Consider the following 27,905-nt stretch of genomic DNA (forward strand, 5'->3'; position numbering starts at 1 on the left):
GGGCGTCGCGCTGTCAACAAGCGGCCGCGGCGCGCCGAGGCCTTGGCCCGGGAAGGCCCGTGCCGGGGCCGTGATGGGGCTCGCCTCAGCAGGGCCGGGAGGCCAGCGGCTCCTCTCGCTTTTCATTTAAAGTCTCGATTAAAATTTATTAGGGAAGGCAATAACAATGAAGGAAATTAAGACATAAATGTGTGTGTGTATATATATATATATATATATGTACTGCTCGGTGGCGATTAGCGCTCACCGCTGGGAAGCCTCGCTGCCTGGAAATTGGCTTTGCCTCCCAGGAAACCTGAGGAAAATGCTGCCCTAGTTACTGCTGCCGTAGGTCTTAGGAGAAGCTTGAAATGAGATAGATACAGGGTTTTCTTTCAAAATATGTTCTTGAATAAATTAGTTTGTATCCAGAAATGGCATCTGTTTTCCTTGGCTCAGATATTTTTCTAAAAGTTTTTAGGTATGCAGCTCACACTCAAACGGGTGCCTAATATCTGAGCAGTTTTTCTGAGCAGTTTTGAAAATCAGGCCTGTGTTATTCTGAGATAAAACAGAACTACTGTTTTAATTAAAAAAATTAAATACAGAAATGCTGTGGGGTCAGTAACCCCGGCAAAGGGAAAGGACAGGCACTTAGACATCAGGTCTCATGAGGTGAAAATTGTTTTTAAAAGTTAAGCAGCCTGGCATTTGGTAGCGCATACCATCTAACAATAAACCTTCTCATTTATACCTGAGGAAGAAGCTGAAAACACCAGACGCGTCTCTGTTTCTGTTGGAGGTAGGTTTTTACGGAGGCATCTGCAGCAATTTGGTTTACTTTGATGGTTTTGGAACTTGTATCTAGAGCTTCTTGACTGAGAATTTCAGGCCCTGTATCCTCTGCGTTTCACTTGGGCTGCAGCTGGTGTCTTGGAAGAAACCTGGGCTACTTGCTACAGATACACTTAAGTATTAAAAAAACCCACATGGTCTCCTGTTCCTGTAAGCCCTCTGGACTCAGAAGAGCTTCCAGTTTGTGTAGTACTTCTGCCCAGTAATCGCACTACTGCTGAGTAACAGCAGCACCAATGCAGATTTCAGATGCTTGGCTGGAAGCACTCTTAAGAATTACATGGGTATATCCTCATTCTTCCAAGGATAACACAAAACTGTTGAGTTTGACTTAAGCTGTGCCATCTTGTTCATTCTCTTACTCTTTGCTCAGTTAGTCATTTGCATAGTGTTTGGATTATGAAGGACAATGTGAAAAATTTAATTTGATTCTCAAATCAGGAAAAGCAATTATAAATCTTTGATTTTTAAATAGTATTTTATGGTTGGAAATTATGCATGCCTTCTGTACATTGCTTGAAAGTGTATAAATATAAACCCCTTGTTCAGCCGTTTCTTTTTTGTAATTAAAAAATGCATTAAAGTACAAGTGTAGTTTTAAATCAAAGTTGTTCTCATAGTGTTTCTCATTGTTACATGCGCTGGAAATATGAAATTAATTCGTGTCAGCTTATTAATCAATAACATTTGCTCATGCAGGTCACTTGCTGATTTATCTCCAATTCACAGTTCATTAGAAGGTATGTAACTCTTCAGTGATGCTGTTATTTAACAGATGTGTTGTCACGGTGCTATTAATGACCTCTGGATTTAGCAACTCCTGACACAAGAAAGATTTCAGAGATTATTAACATAAATTTGGAAGTCTTTTCCCATGGGTATTGCATACATTAGGTCATGTAGTATCTAGTAATAAATTTACCAATCTGTATTTTGGAGTCTCTTCCTAGGATGCCCGTGAATTTCATACAGATAGCTGAATCGATGGCCAGGCATGTTTTCAGGTATATGTATGTGCTCAGATATAGGTATCCCAGGCTTTCTCATCCTCCTAGGTATAGGTGGTACCTTCTTAATTGATGCTATCAGCAGATTGCATCAGTGTATACCTGCTTTTCCTGTGGTTGGTAAATGCATGAGACGAGACTGTATTGGAACAAACACTGATCCTTGCGGAACTCTGGCAGTGCAATATTTACCTTTTCAACAGTTACTTTGTTGAACTGAACTAAAAGTTGCTGAAAGGTAGTTCTATACATAGAAATATTAGAAGAAAATATTTTGTATCCTAGTCCTAATTCCTGAAGTAGCTCTGCAGAAGTCTTCCGCGGAGCGGATTAAGTGATTACAATCTACATCTTTTGTTTCTCCTAATAAACTAGTATTGCTGTTTTTCATCAAAAAGCATGGAAGGAACTAGTCCTTTAAAATTAGATGTACAGATATATCTTTGGTGAAATTTAAAGGAACTAACCTCAGATATGTGGAAGGGAATTATAGTTACTGATATAATAACAAAATTGGTTTTTTGCAACAGTCTGTAAAACAAGCAGAATGTCCTGAATAGTCAAAGGCTTTATTGGTTGTCTTCATTCTACACAAAATGTTATTTGAGCATGGATGACTTTTGCAAAATTAAGAGGGTTTAGTTTAAATTGTTTGAAGAATTTGAAAGTCTTGCCAGGAGGTTCAAATGACCTTGAAAATTTGAATGCTTCCTGAGCTTTGAATGCTCAATCTTTTTAAAACTAGCTCCTGCAGTTATACAACCTTTACTTCAATTTGGATTTTGAGCCCAAGAAAACAGCTACTGTACTCCCATATTAAAGGCACTGAAGAATAGAGACCAGTTTTGAAAACCCATCACTGGAGTGATGGCAGAGGAACCTGAATGTCACTGTTGAAGCCTGATCATGTAAGCAGACTCAAAAAGAGTTTGAACCAGATAGTCTTATAATGCAATGACATCATCTCGTTCCCTGAGGTTTCCAGAAACCTGACTAGCTCTCTGTGTACAGCAATGTGCTCGTTTTTGTTAAGTCATTCTAAACTGAGAGTAGTTCCACTGACATGGTGTCAGTTTTAAAACTGGTGAATTAGATCCCAGAGTCTTGGGTTTTGTATATAGATAGAGCCTTGAATGAAAATTAGATAGTGGAGCCACAAAGGGCAGTTGTAATTTTTGCTCACTGCACAGGAGGGTGCTCAGCCTCTGTCTTCATCGGTAAGAAAGAGCGATTCCCATGGTCATTAGAATGAAGTGGAGAAGCCGTTTTCTGAACTGGTCTTTTCTTGTAATGACATTGTAGGATCTGTTAAATACAATTACTCCAAAAATATGCAGCTGTTAAAGAATTTTAGAAGGTGTGTGTTAATTGCTGTTGTAAGAGCATTACAAAGGTATTTAGGTCAGAAGATGTACTGTAATGATCATCCACTGTGTGAGACACTGGTATTCTCTAATGGGTGTGATTAAAGGTGTCAGAATTTTCAATAGAAGCTTTGAAGTTTCTCAAAATTAGGGTGGTTTTTTCCCAATCTAATGTGTTAATCTGAATGTGTGAATCCTTGTGTGAATCATTCTATTGAATAATGACTTCTCATGTATGTAAAAACCTAGCAGGAGTGGATTTACTAGAAAGGGGTAGATAGGTTTGTTAATTTATAGTCAATCTGTAGTACCTGCTTATAGTTATATCCTTAATTATTCTTTATATTCCTTGGTAAATAGGTTAAAAAAATGAATGTTCTGATATAACTCATAAAACTGAAATGTTTAGAAGACATATTGGTTTATTAATTTAGGTGAGTTTGAGTTTTATAGCAAGTGGGAAAGGGTTTTATTGGGGGGGGGCTCCTGTGGCACATTGTCAATAGGAGCAAACACTGTTTTGCTGCAGCAGGTTGTGTTGATATCTCAGGCTGAGGTATTGCTCCCCGTAAGTGCTTTACACAACTGCTTTCTGTGTGCTCTGGTTAGGGTGGCAGCCTTTAACTCACAGAAGGAAAAAATTTCTCTGTAATTATTAAGATTGTCTGCCATAAAAAGTTTTATTTGACAGACTATAACCTGAACAAATGGTGAGACAAAGAATCTTCTTGCATTAGTTACCATTATAAGTGTAAGAAAAAAATTGGCTTATGAGTGGCTGAAAATTTACTAAATTTCTGTTTACCTTTTTAGAGATCAGTTAAGCAGAGGTCTTGGACATTGCTATCTGGTCAGATTTTAGTAAGTGAGTTAACGTGTTCTGTCTGAAAACAATTTGTTAAACCTCTGTCTTGTGCAAGGTCAAAATATTCTGGCCCTCTGAACACATGTCCATTTTAGTTGCTAAGGAAAACCAATTGTTTTTAAAATACATTACCATTGTCAGATTTCCAGATATGTCTTTTCAGAACTTTCAGAATAAATACAAACGCAGAAATATAGTAGGTAAAATGTTTGTCGTGTTGAACGGGACTAACGTCAGCATATAAATATTTGCTTCGCTTCAGTCAATATTTACCTCACTGGTCAATAAGACTTGTTTTGCACTTCACAAAGTTAATATTTACTTACTGGTTTTAGTTTGGTGACAATATATAAAATTCTCTGTTTCTAATGATATGGAGGGCTTTTTTACTTTTTTTCTAACAAAAAAAGATTTTGTATTAACAGATGTGTGTAAGTTTATTAGGAAGTCTTGCCCACAATTAAGACCGTGTTCATCATATAATAAGATTATCCAGGTTATGCCTATAACATTTTACAAGTACAGAAAGGATAATTAAAATTTAAAAAAAAAAGAGAAAATGAACAAATGTATTATACATTTATATAAATAAATATAAATTATAAAATGAATAAATATAAGACTGTAAATTAGAAATTCCACATTGCTTGTTTTATGCCAGTCAAGTTCTCTGGTAAAGGAAAATGTGTCACTGTTCGTTATATGGTGATTTGGTATTTTGTTTTTTAATGTTCCTTGCATAAGATAAAATAATTAGATTTAAGGAGGGCCTCAGAAACACCATGTAGATTTTTGGCTTATGCAAGTGTTTTTGAGAGATACATTTGGGTAACTCACCAACATGCCTTAAGGAAATGCTTGTCATCTAGATCCAGTGCCTAATTTCTTGCAAATCCAACTTCCCATGAAAGAACTGTAGAACCCTACTGCGGGTTTTGGGTTTTGTGGCATGTTTTTTGGGGTGGTTAATTTAAAATATTTTTTTTACTGTTGGCATTTTGAAAATCTGTACATGGTCAGATATATTAAAAAAGGAGAAAGAAACGTGAGGGGGGAAAAAAAGGAAAAAACTTAGTCTTCTGTGGTAGTTTGCCTTTGCATGATGCTATTGCTTTCATCTTTGCTTCTCTTCAGTTTTTTAATTTATTTTGTTGAACATTCTCATCTGATTGTAGGTGAGCACTGCCTGTATCCTTACTTCAGAAATCCTGCACTATGCCTAGATGCTCAGCTAGAGCCCTCGCTTACCAGTTTAGAGGTGTAATAGAAGTGAGCACTGGCTGCTTTTGAAAACTCAAGAACACCCTGTTTTGCTCCCTGTCATAAATAGACTCCAGTATTTTGAAGAAATTATACTCATGTCTTCTACAGTAGCTCTTGTTGACCATCACTAAATGAAAATTTCTTCTGTGCTTCCTTCGTTTCCTTCCCACCCATGCCAACTTTCTGGGGTCTGTTATTAGAGAGTGCAAAATTCTTCCTTGTTAAAACATTGGTATTCTGTTCATGTTTAGATTAATAATGTTAATATTTTTTTCTACTAATGTACTGTACAAACAATATGTTGCTGTTAAAATTGACTAATAGCCTAAACAGAATTGATTTGGTTTAACTAAAAGTCAAAGCTATTAATTGTGAGTATATTACAAATCAGTAGAGATGACTGCTGTAATGCAAAATGTAACACTATAAGATTTTTTTCAGCCCTGGGAAGCCAACATATTCTGCTGGTTTTGATTTATAATAATGGGAGGCTCAAACATTAGTAACTGTAAAAAATGGCATTAGGAGAAACTTCCCAGCTCTCTGAGGGCAAGATACCTCTCTTCTAGATGTTGATGGGAAAAGCCATGGCTAGATTAGAATAAGATCAGGCATAGCCTGCTGAATGGGATTTTCATGGACCAGACCTACTTAACAATGAAGTTGTCTGGCATTAGCATACTTGAGGAGGCTGCCTGAAAAAGAATGCTGAATGAAGATGCTTAATGTACTCTTAAAAATGAATAAACAAATAAATAAAAAGGCTGACAGGCTTTTAATTAAACTAAGTAATCCATTCAGAAAAGGAGCATGTACTAGTGAAGCTATTGGACACAGATTTTAAAATGTAAATGTTGTGGAGGAAAAAATTGTTTTTATACAGCTTTATTCTATTCATTAATGATAAATATATATCTTAATACAAACTTCTAGCCATGTCTAAGTACTTTCTGTTACAAAGGAGTCACCATGGAATCTGTGTCCGCTGGAGTTTATAGAAGTGTCAGAAACTATGCCTGTTGTGATTTTCAAGGAGGTTTATGGTTCTAGAGGCAAAGCTATATAACTTTTCTCTAATTTTATCAGAATCATAGGTAAAATTGAATACGCAAAGAACAAGTAAATTTTTCAAATGTGTTGGCAACAGTTTCCCCAAGAACTTTACTGTGCTTTCAGCAGTGTGGTCTACCTCTGCTGTAATTTTTAGGGCATAATCTTACAAATGTATATGATTAGCATACATAAGTGAGTAGTCTCATTAGAATAAGGGCTTCTTGTCTGTGAAGTTATTTGCATGAGTTTGTAGGGTCAAGGGCCCCTTTACCTCAGTGTTATATAAAAATAAAAATACTGCTTTGCCATTAGGAAACCCTTCTGCATATGCCCACATATAGCTCACTGTTTTCCAATTTCATTAAAAAAATTGTTTAGTTGGAGAGGAGATACTGATATTTGTGTTCATTACAGAATTTGTTAGGATATGTATCACACAGAAACATGTGTCTATAATTTTATCATGCGTGCCCTTGTTGAAATCAATGGTGGACTTCCCATTGACCTTAACAGCAACAGGCATGTGTTTCTAGATGTCTGTGCGGCTGGTAGTATAGTATGCAATAGTAACACTGTAGCTTGTGAAAAGTGAAAAAATAGTAACTGAATTATGCAAAATGAAGTATTACTTATTGCTGATATTATGGATATCCTTTGGCCCTAGTTACTGGAAAATCAGGTATAGACTTCAACACCTTGGTGAAGACGCAGCACATTTCTGAAGTAAATACTGAATAGGAAACTGGTATCGTTTAAGCAGTTGTTCATATTTCCCCATGCTTAACCATGCAGATGTTTTGGTTGTACAAATTAGAATGCAGGTGTTAATTCAGAAGGCAAAGGTTTCTGGAATAAAGTACTTTCCTCCTCCTAATTTGAAATTTGGTTTTTTTGGAAAGCAAGCACAAACATAGCCATTTTTCAATTAAGTCAGAGTAAATACAGTAGTCACACTTGTATGGTTTAGGAGGAAATGCACAGATGACCTTTAGATCCTTATAGTTGACTGGTCCACATTTCCGAATGTGACACTTCATTTCCATGGAAGAATTTTCTCCCATGCATTTCATATGTATGTCGTAGTTGGATGTATGCTTATTTTTCAGTGGTTTAGTTATAAGTCAATATATGATAGTGTGAGGTGTTTGACTTTCAACCTGCCAGAGGCCTTGTCTGCAGCATATTGTTAAGAGATAGTGCCATCTACTTGGTGTCTGGTCAAAGGAGATAACGCTGTTGTTTGTTAAGCAAGACACATTTGTTATTTTGCTGTGATGTACCCTTTCCTTGCAGTGGCATACTTAAACCCAGCTCTGAGGAGGCAGAGAAGATTCAGTATGTTTGCACTTATGTCATGAAACAAAACTAGTGTCTTTTTGCAAAGATCTCCAATTCTGTCCCTGAGAGTGGTGATTTTATGATTTATACAGTTAGAGATGAGGGTGGTGAGGTTATTTGATTAATTTAATCTTATGGTCTGAATCTTCAGTTGAGCTAAACTCTCTGAACTAAATCACAGCACACCCATATCCCTCAGACAGTCAAATAAAACATCTGTTGGATAATGATTATCTTAATTTAAGAGTGACTTCTAGCTCATACAGTACTTTACTTCATTAATAGAAAGAATTAATGGAAGACTACTTACAAAAGTACTTAACTAAGAACTACTTACAAAGTAAAACATTGGTGAAGGAATATTGAAATTAATCTTAGACTCATATATAACTTCTTTCAGAAGACATTATAATGATTAAGCATGTAAGCTTGCATGATTTGAAGTCTGGCGTTGTCTTCCCTATTTTCAGCAGAAAATTACTGGGCTGTCCATCAGTTTCAGCCAGGTCTCTGACTGCTCATAGATCAAAAATACAAACACTAAGTTTGCTGAGGGCCATTCAAGCTCCAGCCAGTTAGCAGGCTCATGTTTATTGATATGGTAGTTGAAGTGCCAGCGTTTTAGTGAAAATTGTAGGACTTGACTGTCTGAAGCTAGGCAAGAAATCATAGGCAAATGCCTAAATAAAAGGCCTTTTCTGAGTGGTCCAGAAAGTCCTAGTAACTTGGAGGCCTGAGCATGTCTGGTGAAAAACAGGTTTCCTAGTATGTGTAAATAAGGATCTGGATGTGTAACTTCAGGCATTCAAATTTGAAAAGTTTGGTCTGCCGCTCTATAATTTCTGCTTTTGATTCTGGGTTTGTCACACCACACTGCTTGTGTGTGTGTTCTTGTGTTTGTTTTGAAAACATTACAGTTATAATTTTGACAGTAGCTTCCTAGAGAAGACCAAGTGGAGATTTCAACTGTGTGAGCAGGGTCTGTGGACAAAGGAGCATGTGGTTGAGTATGTACAGACTGATAAAAGATCCTCTTCAGCTCAGTGAAAGGGGGGGAGAGCTGGAGGACAACAGCATGAGGGAAAGGGGACAGATACAGGTAGATTAACCTATAAATTAAATATGTCATAGCACTTTTAGGATTCCAGCTATAATGTACTAGATGCCCAAAACTTTTGTGTGTGTGTTTGTGTGCATACATACTTTTGCAAACTTCCCAGTTGTGCATCCCATCTCACAGAACTTCCTTATACAGAGGCTATTTCCTTGTGCCTTTTGGCAGCAAGGGTCTGCAGAACGTGTTCTGCACTGTCTTCCATAAGGCCAGTGTGGTGTTCCGTGCTTATGGAAAAACAACTAATTCAAGGCTTGCAGAAGAGTTGGCATGTTTGTTTAAATTTCTCAAATGCATCACAGCGATAACAGCAGCTGTACAACATCTCTCCTGTGCGTATTTCTGTGTGTAGTAAAACATTATTTTTTTCTATTAACGTATGAGAAAATATGAAACACTACAACAAATTAATATCTGTGAATCCTGCCCAGGGTCACTCTGATATCCATCTAACATTTTACAGTACATTCAGAGAAAGATGTGAGAGCAGATAAAAGGCATTAAGCAATGAAATTATAGTTAACAGAAATGTTTTGTATTTTTCATTGTTTGGATCCTGATACAGTAATTGTTCTCTATCATGCATAATTGCCATAGTGTTAAAATAATTGTAAAATGCATTACTCTTTGATCCATAATTTCAACCTTTATATAGGTCACATAGTTGTGTATGTACAGAACTGTTTGTCCATGACTGTTTAGCAGGTGCACATAATTAATGTCTGTTCTTTAAGTAAGCTGAACTTTAAGTAAGTTCTGTTGAACTTAACCAAGTTAACCATTTTTCAGCCTCCGATGTTGCAGTAAAAATGTACTTCCTTAAATCTGGTTTGCTTGCAGACAGTGTCTGACACAGTAGATTTAGTACAGCTGCAGTATTAACGTTCAAAACTCCCATGCTGCACAGTTTTCCCACATGCTACGTAAAAATGCTGTACAGTTTCTGTCTCCAAGGCTCCTCAATTAGGGCATTAACTGACTCTATGCCTCCAGTTTGGTTAATGTTTTTATTTATATATAATACAGTTTTACACACTCACTCAAATTACTGTTTATTGCAAAATAAGTATGGTAAAATAATAATTTTACCCAACATTGGCTTAACATTGATTTTCAAACTGTGAAAGTCAATGGAAGATAAATCTGGGAGAGGATTGGTGAGATGAAAGATGCAGAATCATGGACTAAATGAGTTGCTAGAGAATAACTTGTGCTTATATCTATTCTTAACTAGTTATAAGAAAATATAGTGGAAAATTTTTCTGCCATTATGAAGGAAGCAGCATGGATTTATGTATCCTTTGGCAGTGGGAAGTGGGGAAAATGCTCAATTAACTGGGCCATTGCTTTTATTGTCTCCTATTACAGCGTTGAGTTTTGTTAATGCAGTTTCAGAAGGGCAGCTTTTCCATGTTTTTGGTGGTTTTTGGGGAAGGCATACTGGCTTCAGAATGTATCAGCGAGGTTCTGAAGGTCAGTTTGTAAGTTACATTTTGAAAGGCGATGGAAGGAAATGTGGGTTTCTTTGAAGACTTGACCTGTAGAACCCTGATGGTTTGGCTGTTGTTGAGTTCCCAGTCAAGAACAAAATGGACCAAAACAGATTTCAGTCTTTGATCTTTCCATCTGCTCATACATGATAGGACCGTGCACTTTCACACTTTCATAGCAATCCGCCGCTATGTCATTTAATCCTTAAAGGCAGTGAATGGCTTCTGTGCCCGTTTACTTTTACCAAACTTGAGAGTAGTCTGCTATACTGAACAAAGCACTCAAATTCATGCTTCAAGCTCAAGTGTTTGCAAAATGTGCATTTTATAGACTGGATTTAGTTTAGGAAGATTTTTGGAAATGTAAATTATTGGTTTTAGGGAGTAGATGGATGTTAGAGCCCTGTGATAGTTAAATAACAACAGGAGTACAGCCTCCTCCATTTCTTTCCATGTCAAAAAAAGTTCTGTTATTTTTATCTTCTAAAGAAATACTTCCTAACCTTTATTTTACCAGGGGTGCTTTTTAGTGACCGACTAAATTTTTTGGACCTTTATCCATTTTTCAGTCCAGGTTTGGAAATTACGCCTTCCCTCTTTATTCAGCCTCTAGTGGTTCCTCCCCTTCACAAAAATCTCAGCTTTGATTCCTTACGGAGTTGGCAGTGGAAGATAGGGAGCCATGCAAAATTCTTGCTGGTGCTGCTGCCGCATCTCCCGACAGGAGTGCAGAGTCCTGCAGCTAGCAGAGCCCTGGAGGAGGAAATAGCGTAAACATTCTTTATAAAGCAGAGCAAATAGGTGCAGGCAAGTACTTTAAATTGAACTGTAATGAAATTATTGTTTATGGCCCAGCTTCTACCTTATATCCAGAATGTGTCATTTAGGTGATTGGGCCAGCAGGTGGCAAATATAATTGAATTCAAGAAGATAAATAAGGAAGTAGGCTGGGGATTGTTTGCTAAAAAGAAGACATCTAGTTTACTAATTAGGAGGATTTATAGGATGCTGTACTTAAAAATAGATGATTAGTGATAGCTCGTCTTAATCATGAAAGTTAACTTACAGTTTCAGTTTCCTGCAGCCAGCATTGCTGCAACAGTCAGGTGTGTGCTTAGGAGAGTGTGGGGAAGCTAACCTCATGTCAGTCCACCTGGCATGGAGAGCAATGGCTCGGAAACCGAGGGCAAGGGTCGTAGGCCGTGCTGCTGCAGCTGCACAGCTGTACAGCCAGAGTACCTGTGTGCCTTGGGTTGCACTTCTTACTGCAGTGTAGCTGTAGGTGTAGAAAAGAAAGAATCGTGTCCAGTTCTGTGTTAGTAGTCACCAGAAATGATGGACCCCCTGCACCAGACACTGTTATTTTCATCTGGAAACTCCGTGACAGGCTGCACAGAAACAGTGTTATTAATTTAGAGAGGAGGTAGCGAAAGATGCAGTGTATTACATCTGTCTTTGAATTAGGTAGAAAGGGAATAAAAGTTGGATTTTTTTTAATTAATTATAAGAGAGTGTAAAATTATAGACTATAGAAAACTAAGATGGAGATTGCTTTTGAAATTCTTATGTATCTAAGTAGCAATCTAAAGGTATTTTAATCGAAATCAGAAGTAGATATTAAACTAAAATGTTTGTCAGTGGAGGCTGAAGTGGATGTTAAATCAATGTTTGGGGTTTTTTTAAAGGAAATAGTGGTGAGAACTCTGGCATTTAGGTCAATATCATCTCTCATTAAAGTTATTTTAATGTTCAAAGCTGTATCAATTACTGGTGAGCTCGTCATGGCAGCCATGTATGAATTGCCCATTTCCTTACGCCCTTATCCAATTCATTTCTCTGTGCTACCCTTTGGAATAATTTGAATATGAAGTGTATCAGGAAAACAGAGTTGTTTTGTTCTAAGAACTCAAGCAGATCTGTTCTTCACAGAAAGTAACAAACAGCCAGAGTGAATGACCATGAAGGAGATTGCATCTGAGATTGTAAATATTATTTTGAGAGACTTAGATTTCCTTCTGAAAGAAAAAAGCATTAAGGGTTATTTTGAAAATGTAGAAGGGGAATAATAGCAAAAAAAATCCTGTAAGATAAATTTGGCTCACCAGCCTTTTTGCTATTTCATGTCTAACATTCATTTTGGAGATAGAACAGTTGCATCAAGCTGAGGCTAGTTTGGTTTTATGTGCCTGGTAAAATGGAGTTGAGTCACAAGGATCTGGTCCATTTTCTTCTGTCACCTAATACGCTGTTACATTGTCTTAGATTATTTCAGCCAACCAAATACTTTTTTATTTTTTTATAATTTGGAGAAAAATAAATAAAGTTTCAAAGTAAATATTTTTATATTCATTCTCATGTATTTAGATGTTCTACAGAGCTTCTTTATTGCATATACCTCCATGTAATTTGTACCAATAAAATGCAATGCTGAAGTAGAATAGTTAATTAAAATTTAGATTGGAAATAGATTAGTTTCATTTGGTATTTCAGAGAGTTATGATTTAAGCTTTTCTTAGGCCCAGCAACGAATAAATTAATATACAAGGAGTATGAAAGCCATGCACTTCAGTGTTGAAGCAAATGCTCATTAGGAGCTGTGGAATAAGAGGCTTCTTTAATACAGAAGACTTGCACTTTGCATTTGACAGAGCTGTTCCGAGCAGGGACTTAAAATAAATACCCCAGGAGACTGAATTTTTGTTGATTTGATAGGGACCAGTAGGCCTAGACATGTCTTGATCTATTTGCCATTCCTCAGTTGCCTCGGAAAGCACACTGCTTTGTTACTGGAACTTCGCTTTGGGTGTAGACTTCACTCCTGAAAGACTAATGTGTCTCATAGACAATCCAACTTAGTGTAAGAATTATTTTAGTTTATGTATGATTTCATTGTTCAGACATTATGTATTTTGAATGTAATACAAATTTAGATTTTTTAGTATTTGTGCTACCTGCTTTTTGTGTGTTTGTGTTTACTGCAGCTGAAAGTTATTATGTAAAATGAGTTAGTTGGCATCTTTAAGGGAACTGCCAACATGCATTTGCCTGAGTTACTTCAGCAGTGGAGAAGAGAGGAAGGATTCCAAACACGTCATCCTGATTTCACAAGTCTGCAGAGATTTCCAAAGTGACTTATCCGTGTTAGGTAGTAAATAGCACTCCACTTTTGTTACATACAAATGCCTGCATATGCGCACTCCCTCTCTGTACACATGTAATCTGTAGATCCTTATCTGTCTAGACATACATGTAACATGCACTTTCTGGACTTAAGTCACTAAACACTAAGAATAATTGTGTATAAAATATTTGAGCATTTATACACATATACAAGATACAGAGGAATTTAGTTATTTTTCATTTTGAAATAATGCAAATAGGAAGTAATGCTTGAGCAAATAAAATTGCAGTTTAGTTTTTGTTTCAGTTCACCGTGCTATTACATGGCCCTTGAAAACTGTAGAGTAAGAATGCGGTGATAAATAGGGAATGACAATCCATCTTGTTTTCATTGTGACCAATTTCTTACTACATTGATAAAGTAGATGTCTTTATTTGCATTCGGATATAAAGATTCCTTACTTTCAAAATTAATTCTGTGTAATAACTCAGGGTTGCAATTATTTTTAAAGGTGAGCGCTATATTCCAGTTCTCAGATGTTAATATGTATTCTGATATTAACAGCAATTACTATGCTAATTATCACTATGACTTTTTACTTTTTTAGCGGCATTTCTGAATGCTGTTGGTGGGACTGCAAACTCTGCCTACTTAAGAGTACCAGTTACCTTCTTCTCTTTTGGAGTCTGTGTTTAGTAGAGCCTTTGTAGGCCCTGGCTATGTAGATGAATCACCATGGTCTCTGTCCTGTACTGGTGATCTATGAGCCCTGTACCTACAAGTAACCCCTTAAGTGCACGCACAGGCTGAACTCAAAGGACATGTGAAGTAGCAGAGTAGAGAGAACGGGCTGTGGCTCCAGCTTATGGTTAATGCAGACAGGCACAGCTGGGAGAATACCTCATCTCAGACATCATATTCCACTGCTGCTGCGTGAAAGACTTTAGCCTGTACTAAATTTTAAGCATACCTACAAATTGGGCATTTTAGAAGGAAAACTATAGGAGAGAATCTCTTCCAGAATCTGCATGCACAACTATGTAAACATACTGATAGACTTTAGCAACTAAAATCTCGGATGGATCGGTTTACTGAGCTTGTTCCAGCTGTCACAGTTCCTTCCTGTGATCGAACTGTGCAGTGTACCATTCCAGGCAATAGAGCTGAAACTAGACTTTTCATTTAATGATGCTTTCATGTTGAGAGCCCAGTTAGTGATCGAATGTTGAAGAGCATGGCTTTATATAACTTACCTTTCATTGCACTGGAACTCCATGGTAGAAATAGCGGTAGTATTTAGTTCCCTAGATAGTATTCATCTGCCTTAATCATGAAACTTTCTCTTCTTTCATTTTCCTTTTCTATTCATTACACCTTTTTTTTTTTTTTAAATTTATGGAACAAATTAAGGCTGAATGCTATAAGTGACTTCTTAATTAGATAACTGATTTAGTTCCAGCACATAGCTTGTATTGTAATGTATATGAAACATGGTGGCCAAATACTGCATGGTACAGTACAGCACTGGATTAAGAGTATTGGTAGGCATAGGCAGTTGGTGTGATCCCACCACTAGCAGTCAGGTTATGATGGCTGTCTTGTGTTGCAGAAGCTTCTGCTACTTTGAATGTTCCCTGCATCACAAAGTCAGAGTTCAGCCCGGATCCCTCTATCACTCCCACTTCCTTCCTTGGTGGGTGTAACTCTGTAATTGCTTGGTCTGGACAAACTGCATTCTAAGTCAAAATGAATTACATCTTTCTCATTTCCTTGAATATACAAGAGTTTTCTCTGTTACAGAAGATAATTATATTTGTCTTTGTATTTCCAGTAGTACCTTGGATCTATTTAAGTAGTGGGAAATGTTTTTCCAGTGTCCTGTGTGATTGACTTGACAATTGCAGTTATAATTATCCTGCATTCCTTGGTTGTAGTGCAGGTGTAGAACTTCTCTCTAACTTTACTCCAGAACAGGAAAATTATTGCATCTTACCATTACTAATTAACTAAATGTTCAGAGGCAATACTTAGCTCATAATGACAGGCATTCCTCTATCTATCAGTTCCAAAAGGTCTAAATTTTTCTGTCTTCACCCATCCTGAAGTAACAAAGGGTAGGAGAGAGAGGAAAGGGGAAAGGGAAGCTTTGCTTGCTCAGATCTTGACTTCAAAAACAATGATGAAGAAAGCAACCCTTGTGTCCGGGTTTCAAAACCAAGGCACCAGGATAGCCAGCTGGTGATTTCTGAGCAACTGTGGTGGATACTGTTCACAGTTCTCTGCTTTGACAGTGTTTAAGCTTTGTTGTTCAATTTTGTGCATGAATCCACTGGCATCGCCGTCATCGTGGGAGAGCATTTCCCCTTCTAAAGAGCTTCTGTGGAATCTCCTGCAACACACAGAAATTGTGCTGTACCTTTCACCCAGGTCCTACAAATTAAAGCCTCTTAGTGCAGCAAAAGCATGTTCTCTTTGTTGTTGTTTCATGTTGTGTACCCATGAAGGGTCCTTCTGGACTTGATTCTAAAGGAATAATTATGCTATTTAAATATTAAACATCAAAGTTCTTCTTTTATTGTTAAACCAATATTAAAGTAGGACAAAACTGATTTACAGTTTATGGCATTGCATTCCAGAATTGCTGGCGTTGCAGCTGATGTCCTGTTTCAGCAATATTGGCACTGCCAGGAGGCTCAGAAATGTAGATTTTAATCAAAAACTTCATTTGAGATACACTTCAGTTAAATTATAAATTAATCTTTCCTTGTGAACTTCCAAGCTGTTAAAAAGGGCAAATGGCTGCAGCTTCCTTTGAAACAATTCAAAAGCCTGCTTTTTGTCAGTATATGATTTCAGTATAATGGAATTGAAAGTTGTGTGTCTTTTTCTCACAGATTGTTATTTAATCACTATATATTAGCTTTCATTGCCCTTTTGATATATTTAAGCTCATAAACTTATCATTGAATAGATTGAATTTACCATTATGTTGTTACATTTTATGAATAGAATAAATCAATATCAGATACGTTGGTTTGCACTGAATTGTTTATTTTAAGGGATGTTTAAACTTCATTGAAAGAAAATGGAAGGTCTGATGCCTAGTCCTCCACTTTAAAAACCACTAGTTGGTAACACTTTGAGATACAACCTCCCTCAACAAGCAAGTGCTATACATGTTATCCAGAGATGCAAGGCTAATTAAATCTCCTAACATCCTTCGAAACATAATATATTTTGCAGTATTCCAAAATATAATATTTAAATATTAGCAAGTTGTTTTATTATGGCAATAGAAAGCTTTCATTTCATTATTAGGGAAATATTCCAGAATAAGACTAGGTGGGGTTTTTTTGCCCATTGAAAATACCACTCTGCATTGAAAATGTCTGTCTGAGATCTCCTTTTTTATATGTGTATATATATATATATAAAATAAAATCTTCCATAACATGTAATCCCCATTCAGAAATCAGATGCTAGCAGATTAATGAGAACTACCCTCTAAAATGTATTGCCCAGTTCTTATATTTTTAGTACCTGCAAAACTTGAAAAACATCTGTTTTGCAGAGAAATAGCTATTAAAATACACTTAAGCAGGAAGAGCTGTCTCTTAATTCAGAGTCAGAACTTTGCTTTGCCAGGGGTTAGTTGAGCAGCTGTGATTCCAGAAAAAGTGATGAACATTTCTTAGTTCTTTTGATTATGAGGAAATGGTAACTTATTTCGCTTTAAGGCTGTAGTCCTCAAATAATCTGTACAAACCAGCTGACTTTGTCTATGAGTTTGAAGCACAGTGTTAAGAAAAATAATTGGGTTCATTGTATCATTGAATTTGAGGGATGTTGTTTGTTGCTTTTTTTGTTTGATACATGTTTATTATTATTAATCAGGTGAGTTTTTGCATAGGCAATTGCAAAAGTATGTATAGTGGATGTAAAAACTTGGGAATTCTTGTATCAGTGTAATCATGTAGTAACAGCCCAGACTTTGTGCTTGACGGGGGTATTTTGTTTGGATTCTGTGTTGTTTCTGCGGTCTTTTCCTCACCAATTATGTATGCATCTTTATTATTATATTAAGTAGCTAATTAAATTTGGTCAGGTTAACCTTTCTTGATGATTAGAAGTAGGCATCTCATCCACTGAAAAAGCTAATCATTTTGAGTGGAACATCTTGTTCTTGTTTGAATAATTATCTTTGTTTACATTCACACAGCATTAATCACTTGAACCAGACATCTTTTGGAAAAAAAGGGGGAGTGCCCATAGCAGGTTTTCAAATGCTGTATACGTAAGTTATAAGGAGGATGCATTTCCCTTCATTCCTCTCATTGAGCAAAACAGGAAGACATTTTGAATTCGTAATGCGGAATAAAAGCTGTATTTTCAAAGTACACAAAGAACTGTAGTTTGTTTTCAAATAACTTGTAAAAGAAAATCTTCCGAGCTGATCAGCTGAACTAAGTCTTGTTTCCTCTGTGAAAATTGTTCAGCAGTAGCATTGCAATATTTTCCTGGTGGAGTATTTTTCATTCTTTTCCAATTATTACTGTTATTATTTTATAACTCTATTTGTCTTTGTTCTGTGGTCTGTTCTGTTTTCGAATGCTAGTGAAAGCTTCTTGGTCATTTTCCCTATCCTTCCCCTTGGTTTGATATTTTCTGCCAACTCTTCTGTCTTAAAGGTGGGGTTTTTTTGGCCTGCAACGGCTAGCTCTTGCCTCAGTACAACCATTGCCTTTACTGCTCATGGAGGAGTGTATCCCTAACGAGTGCTCCATCTGTTGTGGCCTCTGTCATTGAGGTTGGAAAGACCAAAAAGAGAAACTGCAAAGTGACCTTCTGTTGGTTTTGCGGTGCTCCCTCCACCTTGCATCTAAGGCTTAAGAGCTCTTCTGATTCTTCTTTGAGGAGGACTCTATAGCTCAGTCAAAAGATATTCATACTGAAGACTCTTATTTTGATCATTAAATATTGTGATGGTTATAACCTATTGCTTCTCAGGAACAAGGTTGGGGGATTATAGGAGCTCTGTAAGCTCAATGCTCTGTGGTCCAGAGAGCAAGTAGGATACTAGGAATTATTAGAAAAGGAATAAAGAACAAACATGAGAAACTTTTTGATACCGCTATAAAACCTTCATATATTTGCATCTTGAGTACTGTGTGCCTTAAAAAGGATACGTTAAAACAGCAAAAGCTGTAGAGCAGGGCAACAAATGCAATCAAAGATATGGCAGATGTGATTGTGAACCGTATTCCCGTGTTCCTTCTAGAAAAGGCCTTGAAGTCATTTAAAGATATAACTTTTTTATGCTATTCCTTTTCTGATTAAAATCGTCTTCTGTAAGTGATTTTATGGTGCATATAAATATTATGGTTATCAGTCTTCACAGTTAAAATAAGACTTTTCTCTTTGGCAAGAGGAAAGCTATACATGCAAATTCATATTCCTAATGCATTTCCACTAACTGCCCTTATGTTCCAACAAAATTAGGAAAAACTGTATTTTTCACACCTTCTTTTTATTGGTTTCTTTATGCATCTTCTATTCTTTGATTCTCACTTTATTTCTTGTTTCCTTACCTTTCCTGTTCTTTTTCTTTTTGTGGGTACATTCTTGGCTACATTTTTCTCTTATATTTGTTTACTTTGCCTTGAACTTTCTCCCAAATCCTTCAGTTTTCCTCTTTTTAGCTAGACCGATATATACACATTGAATAATCATTTTTCTCTCCTTCCATTTCTGCTTCCTTTCCTCTTCTACTCCACATTTGCCTTTTCCTCCCTAATGTTACAATTTTTTTCTTGATGTTTGTTGATGTCTCTCTTTCCCATGTACTTTCCTCTCTTTTTCTCATTATTTTGTACTTTAGTTCAGAAGGAGAGACTGGATGGGGATTTGGGCCTTGAGCTTTTTCTTAATAGCGCAGATTGGGTAGAAACTACCTTAAAATTGTGGAAGGTAGGGTATCTGACCTGTGGCATGAAGATGACGGAGGGAAAATAAATTCCTTTTTAGCAAATTTAACTTCTCCTAAAAATTCAGGCTCCATCCTTGCAGCTGGAAACAAGATAATATAATGGGTTGTTACAAGCTGTTAAAATTTGAGTCTGAGGAGGGGGAATAGGCTAAGTTACTCTATGAATTGTTCTGTTCTTTGTGGGAGGCTGTTAAAATAAAGCAACAATATAAAAGATGAATTATATACAATTTAATGTAAAGCTGTCTGATGTCATTATGGTATTTCTTCCTTGATTGTCTAACATTTGTGTACTTTTAAAAAGTTTTACATTTTTTGGTTCTTTCTGAACATTATGAAAATTGTACTGAGAGGAGTAAATTCATCTGCATAAAATTGACTGCAAAGAGCAATTAGTCCTTCATTAATATGCAAATTCGGTCCAGTGCAAATTCATCTATATATGAGGCTTAAATATGCAAGTCAGTCTTGCTGTGCGAGAAGCCCAGATGCTTTTATTTACTTTGAAATTGAGGGATTTGGTTAATGATGTTGTTGACAGGAAAACTTGAATAAATTTGATGATCACCATCTTTCATATTAGACGAGGCCCACGGAAAAAAATTACCAAGTAAAATACCAATTTTATTTGGTAATTTCCTATTACCAATCTAGTAATAAAATGTAAGATACAAAGTAATAGAGTTAGATTTCCTGATGTAGTTATCCTGAGACTTAAACTGTTCCCCAAAGATAGAACCATTTTTCTTAAACTTTGTTTTTCCAGAGGGTAAAGACATCTACATAAGCTGTATGAATAACATACTGCATAGAGATTTAATATTGGAAAGTTAGCTTTGTTGCTTGTTTCATTTGGAGAGAGTATATATGCCTGGGAATGAAAAGGCAGGAGCTTTATAAATGACCGTCATCATCATCTCCCATTAATTATCAGTATCACCTTCACAAGGTTTGGTGTTGAGGCCTTTGCTCTGAACCTATGGAGCCAGACCGGAAGCCGTTCAGAACCCACAGCCAATTATATTTGGATCACCTAAGCTAATCAGTAAACATCTTCTTAAATATCTGTAAGTCTTTTACAGCCCTCAGTAACACAACTTTTTTACTGCTGTCACTCAACGTGGAGTGGCTCAGAGAAGCAGGATTTTTTCTTACCAATAAATCTAGGATGTGATGTGTCTTGCGTGTTTCCTCCTCTCCTTGCTTCTGCCCCAGCATGCCGTGGTTCTTTGGGCTCTTTGGTTTTGTTCATTAACGCCACAGCAGCAATCGCTCGGTTGTGAGTGGGTAGGGTTCCCTTGCATATTAGTCTTGTTTCGTCTGGAAGGAGAGGGTGCACATGCTGTTCCTCGTGGTGTTTCTTCCTTTTCCTTCCTCTGTAGTTGTGTCAGGCCTAAACTTAACTTTGGCTTAAGCAACCTGGTCTTTGACTTCAATTGTGCACGCTTTTTCCTGGACTGCACTTGTTCTGTCTTGCTGTGTATGTGGGACATGGACGGTTTCAGAATAACAGAGAAATGTAGTTTAAATGGCCTGAAGTCTGTGGCAGTTTATAAAGCTCTAGTTGTAACTACCTGAGGACCAGTTAATGGATTATGCCATTTGATTCCTTTAACTTCTTGGCACAGCTGTTTGGGATATAAATCCTCACAGTGGAGAACAGTTAGTTTCCAAATCCTTAATGTGCTATACTAGGCAAAAAGTTTATAAGAGCAATGTTGAGGAAAGAAAAAATGTAATGAGACGCTAAAATCGATGTGCTAGCTCACCACATGATGTGGTCTTGCAGGTGAATCCAAAAGCAGGAAAAAAGAGACAGAGTTGAGTGTTTGGGGGGAGCAGGGGAGGGGTCCATTACTGTTGTAAAGGCTCTGGTTATCCTACAAGGGAATCTGTCCTTTCTTACCATCAGAATAAGGCATTGACAGCTGTCAGAAGGCATAGTATAGAGGGTGTATTTGCAGTACTTAATAGTTTAGGTGAGAAATTGATTAAAAGGTGAAACTTTAAAAACAAAATATCTTCTGAGACTTAAACACTCTTTGCCTTTGAGAACACATAGTTGGCGGACAGTTTGTATTATTGTTCACAATGCTGTAGATGGTACTGGGCTTTCTGATCTAGCTCCCAAAAGAAGGAAAATATTAATTTTCAAATATTTAAACAATAGGCATCTCGGCACAACCTGAGGTTGTCTCCTATCAGCTATGTAATCTTTATATTCTAGATTAATAAACACTTCAGCCTTGGAGTTTATTAGTCCAAAATATATTTACTACCTCATAAATTCAAACCCCCTCCAGTTATCATCTAATTAAATTGCAGTATTGTGCATGCTATCTTTGGGGATGTATTAATAATGAAATTATCTTGTGAAACAGTAATTACATACTTCATGCATTCTTTTCCATACTTTTTTTTTTTTTTGGTGTCTATGTGATGAGTGAGGCACACAGTGATCCATTGTTTTGAGCTCCTCCAAACTCTGTAAGTATCCAAGGATAAGCAGATTTGGGTGTTTGGGTTTTTTCTCCTAGTAAAAGAGGGAGAAAAGTTTGTGCATTTTTGTACTTGGGGAAGGGAAGGGCCAATACCACTAGACTAGGAACAGTTATGAAACATGATTGTGCAAGTAATTTTAGCTCGTGTTTTCTCCTCACTCTTTGAGGAGATTATTCACAGGGATAAAACCTACTTACGGGATCTTTTTTGTAAGGCAGTTCTTACTGCAGTTGCCAAAAAGTGAAGACAACCACTTTGCAAGAGAAAGCTCCTTTACGGCTCTTCACTGATGATGTAGATTTGAAGAAAGGAAAATAGTCTTAAATCTCTCTCCTAAGGAAGGCTTTACTTACAGTTTTTTCAGTGGTAAGTGTACTTACTATATTCTGATTTATATATGTATTGGCCTTATCTGTGCTTGTGCTTTATCAGGGTTGTCCTCCCATCTTCTTGTAATACACTGGATGATTGTCTATTGACAAGATTTCTTTTACTCATTTTTATTCACTTAAAAAAGAATAAGGTGTTCTGAATCCTGGCTAGTGTGCATTTTCTTTACAATGAAAGAAGCACAAGAGGCAAAATAGTTTGCACATACCTTCCATGTACTTGAACTGGAGAGATAAGCTATTTGAAAAAATACATCTGTTGAGCAATAATATAAGTGTGTGATTCTTGTTGACACAGGCTCCTGCTCTACCTGCCAGAAGCGGGGTTTTATTCTCTGTTGTACTTCTGGGCACTGCAATCCAAAAGTTTTATTTTCAGGATCCATACATCAGTGGAGTGTCCTGCTCTGTGGCTGCCGTGTTGTCTTGTCATTTGTACAGCCTTTTGGTTGTTTCACTGCAGTTACTGTGGTTACGCAGGTATCCGCATTTAGAAGAAGGGCACTTCCCATCAGTTTCTTCACTGGATCTTTTTGGCCTTTCCAGCACAAGAAGTGTTTTGCCTTCTTTCTAGTTTCCTGCTGTAAAAGTTCTACGAGGTCTAAAACCTTGTTGGAATTACATTGAAAGTTGCCCTTTTGTGAAACATGCTAATATTCAGACCATGTCTGGTAATTAACAAGCATCAACCAGTCTTCCAGAAAGTTATTTATTTAAAGAAGTCCTTTTTTTGACTAAGTGTGCTAAACCTCTTGACATATGGACAGATAGAACCTGGTTTTATATTGGTCAGGTCATAGAATTTTTATTTATTTATTTAATATGATATTAGGTAGTAGTCATTCCCTTTGTACAAAGGGGTTTGATTCAACTTCCAGCTAGAACTCCATTCCTAGTTGCGACCTAAGGCTTTATTTACATTTCTCAGTCATTGTGGGGCCAAGTTTTCAAGTTTTCCACGTTTGGACTCTTTTCTATTTCACTACAGAATCCTGCAAGACTTCTGCGAACAAGAAGGCCCATTGTGTATGAAAGCAGATAGCATTTCTGGTACCTAATGCCTACTAAACCTGGTTGGGTTTGAGTATCTGAGTAGTAAGAGTGACTCAAAGCTTTAGCTGCCTGAGTAGATGAAAGCCTAGGACTTCAGAGGAACAATGGACATCTTACTAAGCCATTGTTACAGTACTTTCCCTTCTGACCTAGTGATGGGTAGCCAGGTCTTCCTGAGGCAAATTAAGTGAATTAGGCAACAAAGACAATAACACAAGTACTTTCCAGCTTATTGTAAAGCTTTATTTTCACACTCTGTGGTATATGTGATATATATGACTTCCAGGAGGTTGCAAAACAAGTCACAAGAGGTATTCTGATTTCTGTTTCCAATACATTCCAGTAAGGTACTATTTGCTTTATCCAGTAATGTGCATATGTGAGCAATCACAGTTATTTAAATGAGACTGTTTACATGGATAAGTGATACTCTTTGAAAATAAAGAATGTGTGACAAGCTTCTGTATTTTTGTGAATACATTTTTGTAAACTACGAAGTACAATGTAATTATTGTATGACATGCATTACAAAATCTCGAATGATTTTATCAGCCCAATGTCAAGGAATTTACACCTTTTGAGACTGAACAGTCTTGTGCTCACTGTCTTAGTAAAATTGGTGTCTGATACCACTTGGTCAGATGGAAGAAAACATTCTTTCTGTTGTTTTAAATAGCAAATGTCTGCAAAGAATAATTACACCTATGAGATATTGCTCAAACATACATTTTTTATTTGCTCGGGATTTATTACTGGTTTGTCAAAACCTGCTGATTTCCAAACTTTTGGGAGTCTAATCTTTCTTGTGGCTATTGGTGAAAAAGGCAGTCTGTGTGTCCACAAAACGGTAGAATGGCTCAAGTTTGTGTCTTGCCTATGCTGTCACACTAAATTGTTTGTCACTGCTGTCTTATTTGCAAACTTTTAAAATTAGACACTTTTCTAATGTTTTTTTTTCCTGTTGTGAATCAATTCACTGCAGAATACTTGCAGAGAAAGAGATGCTTGTTGTCAAGCAATTATATCAGATGAAACATACAGAAGGGTAATATTATGGTCTGAAAATGTTTTACCTAATTTACTGGCATGAAATCTGAAGATGAATTCTGGAAATTTAGGGAAGAAAAAAGACAGGGTTTTTGGTTTTCTTGATTTTTATTTTTTTTCTTCTTGTCCTCTGTATTTTGCAGTAATTATTCCGAGTCTTAAGTTCTCACCTTGTGAAAAACACTGTGGCTGAAGGTGTAAAGAAGACAACGTTAAAGCTTTTGCTCACTTATGGAAATTACTCTGGAGACAAACACAACTCAGAAGACAATGTTATGAGCTACCTGTAAGTTCTGGTTCACAAAACCGATAAGGAACCAGAGATACTTCGGAACTTGCAAATGAAATTTATTCTCAGTGTAATGGTTGAGCTCATTATCTGCCGCTCTTTCTAAATGTAAACTAAGGAGTGAAATACCCATATATTCTCTATATAACAGCTGACATGTTTTCTGCATTCCTGTGTTTGCCTAAAAAGTCATGAATAATCAGCTTAATTTGATGTGCAAAATACAATGCATGGATGAATTCTGATACATATCACTTGCCATGCCTGTGCTGTTATGAGAGGCAAAAAAGAAACAGAAATTAAAATCTTCCTGATAATTTTCTCATCAGTTTTTCTCCAAGGACATATCTGTAGGTGGGTTCTACAGACAGTGTTTGGGGAGGGGTGTGTGTGTGTCCCTCTGAATGCCTGGTCTTGTATGTGTCAGTTATTTTCTCATGGTCTTTCTTGCTGTATTAGAAATCAAACCTACCTTATCCCTTCAGATGTTTAGTCCCTGTAATCTTAACTAGGAAAAGCTAACCTGAAATATTTACTTTTCAAACTTTTTATTATTCAAATTTATGTTTAAAATAATTTTTACAAATTTCTACATGTATTACAAATAACTGCCCATGTTACTACTGTTGTAGTAGCAGAACAGGCAGGAACCAGCAGCAGAGACAGATGTGATTGTAACAGAGGTTAGCATTTTATAAGTAATAGCCTGGGTGTAATGAGACTTATGGTTTTAATTAACTCTTAAAATGTTTTTAACACAACTGAAGTAAGGAAGTTTAAACCCCAATTTACTTCTTCTAACTCTATCAGGTTTTTCCTTGCTTGTTTTGGATGACAAACCCCAAAATTTCTCTTATTTTTAGAGATTTTCTCACAGAATAGAATATCTATAGTTCTAGCAAAAAGGGAGATTTGTATGGGTAAAAAGGATGAGTGATAACCCCCATGAGGTGGGAAAAATAAATCAGTCTGTGAGGTTAGATTTAGTTCTATATTGGTCTGTTTCTTTCTTGGAAATCTGTACTTTTGCCAGAATATGCACCAGCATTATGTAGAATGACGAAATTTGGTCAGAGTATTTCATATAGTTGGTATATACTCTTGCTGGAAAGAAACAGCTGGGTATTTTCCGTCATAATGTGACCAATCCACCTCTGTTGTTGTCATTTTAATTGCTGTGGCTGTTTTTTTAAGTCCCCTACAGAAGGTCTTTGTAGTGACAAGCGAACAGTTTACGCTTCATAAGCAAACATAAAGAATGCTGCTGCTAATTGGAGAGGGAGTAATGCAGTTATGATTCCATCAACATTTAAGTTACATTGTTAAAGGACACGTTTTGGTCGTGTTTATGTTGCCACATAAAATTTTACTCAGGGTGAATTTGGTGGGGAAGATTTTATAACAGGAAAGACTAATGCTAGGATTAGGGGGAAGGGAGGGAGAGAGAGAAGTTAAATTTTTCTAACCCACATACACAGTATTAAAGATAAGCATTTTGTTACTTTTTGTTTATTATAACTCTTAATCACTGGCTTGTGGAATAGCTTGTCTATGAAAATGGAAAGACTGCCTCAGAAAAGCTCCCTTTGCCCTGCCCTGAAGAACTGTAGCCACAATGTTTCATGTTGGCAACTCTTTGAAAGTCACCCGTTTCCCAAAGGAAGGAGGTTGTTATTCAGTAATTTAGTCTTTTAGGGGTTTTTTTCCTAGATATTCTGCATGTTCTATCTGTAGACCTCCCAGCTTCTACAAGTCTGAAGGATCTTGTTTTAACCTTCATTTTTTTTCATAAATTACATTTTCATGGAATACTTGGCTATGGATTCATAGTTTTACAGCTACGTGCCCAAAGTTGTTTCCTCTTAACACTGATTTGTTTTTTCTTTGCTACTTACATCTCTCTTCTCAGGTAACAAAATGACTGGAGCCTCATCTCGAATAGTCTTGGGAGGGTCAAAGGCGTGTCCTTTTCCAGTTCACTGGCTAGCTTGTTGGGTTTTAGAAGATGCAATTTTTTAGCATCTAAACAGGGAAATATCATACTTACATGAGAAGAATCATAGAGATGACAGGGCTTCCCCCCAAAACACTTTCTGTGTAATTGCTGAAGACATTCCAACCCACTCTAATGAAGTGTACTGTCTGCCAGTCATTATGCTCTTCTTGGAAGACCATCTGTTGCACTTCAAATATGTAAAGGTCTGCTATCATTTATTGCACCAAACAAATAGGTTTCTTTGTCTGACATGCTGTAACTGGTGAATGTGGGCTAAAGGTAGTTTCACTTGCAAAATGCAGGATGTTCTCTTTTGTTGCACTGTAAATGAAAGGTACTCATTCATCTCAAATTTTGGAAGACAAACATACTGATTAAATTAATTTCAGTGCTTTTGAAGAATTTCAGTTTATTTGGCAACAAATTGTTAACAACAACAACAAAAACCTGAAATGTATTTTCTCTTAACTCAACCAGAAGCACATTGTAAGATTTTTGCTTCTGGTGAATGAGCCTAGCCATTGTACTGTTATCCAGATTTGATATACACTGACATTTGAATTAAACTTACTTTAACTAAATTCTTTAATTATTTTTATCTGAAAGTAGTAATTCAAAGAACCTTTCAGTGGTAAAAAATAGTCAGCAGCTAGAGATAACTAGAACCTTTCTTCTGATATGCATGAGTCATTTATATGGATGTAATACTTGGTTGTACAGCCTTTATTTATATGAGTTAACTAGGATCCTTTCCATGAGTAAAAGGTGCCAGATCAGGCATTAAATGATGATTTGTTTTGTTTTTCCTGCTGCAGATTTAAAGAGTATGTACAGTCATTCATCTCAGATTGGAGAAAATGAGCATTGTATTTTCACAGCAGAAAAGTTCTGTTCAGAGATTTCCAAGCGGAGAAATACGTAACAATTTCTATCTGATTAGGGAGTGGTCCTAACTTTTTCTTTCCCTTCTCCTTACTGCACAGCAGCTAATGTTCTGGTCAGAAGTAATAATATGTTAGTTCCTGAATGTCAGTAGCCCCAGAGATTCTGACAAGACTATTCATGTGCATTCATACGTCTTAACCAAAACTGACACTAAAGAGAGCAAGAATTCTCATATTCCTCTTTTTATTGCTGTGCATTAAATCTTCTTTTAGAGACCTCTGCTAAAAATGACATATTCACCATTTGAAA

At 36.6% G+C, this 27,905-nt stretch overlaps 2 long non-coding RNA genes across 3 annotated transcripts; one reads left to right on the forward strand and one right to left on the reverse strand.

Moving 5' to 3' along the window:
* The first annotated feature begins 195 nt into the window (after positions 1-195).
* Positions 196-27,499, forward strand: LOC106112261 (uncharacterized). Of its 2 annotated transcripts, XR_008745914.1 has the most exons (4): positions 196-781; positions 1,534-1,574; positions 24,570-24,712; positions 26,625-27,499. It is a non-coding gene; the product is annotated as an uncharacterized LOC106112261 (long non-coding RNA). The 2 variants fall into 2 exon arrangements; XR_003552932.2 differs by lacking the exon at positions 26,625-27,499 and having other exon boundaries at positions 24,570-25,043.
* On the reverse strand, positions 8,589-17,378 carry LOC129783875 (uncharacterized). The gene is made up of 3 exons (XR_008745915.1): positions 14,703-17,378; positions 11,395-11,604; positions 8,589-11,081 (listed from the first exon to the last, which is right to left on the reverse strand). It is a non-coding gene; the product is annotated as an uncharacterized LOC129783875 (long non-coding RNA).
* Positions 27,500-27,905: the final 406 nt, after the last annotated feature.

This window comes from Falco peregrinus, chromosome 2 (genome assembly GCF_023634155.1).
Source record: "Falco peregrinus isolate bFalPer1 chromosome 2, bFalPer1.pri, whole genome shotgun sequence".
In the NCBI taxonomy this organism is placed as follows: Eukaryota; Metazoa; Chordata; class Aves; order Falconiformes; family Falconidae; genus Falco; species Falco peregrinus.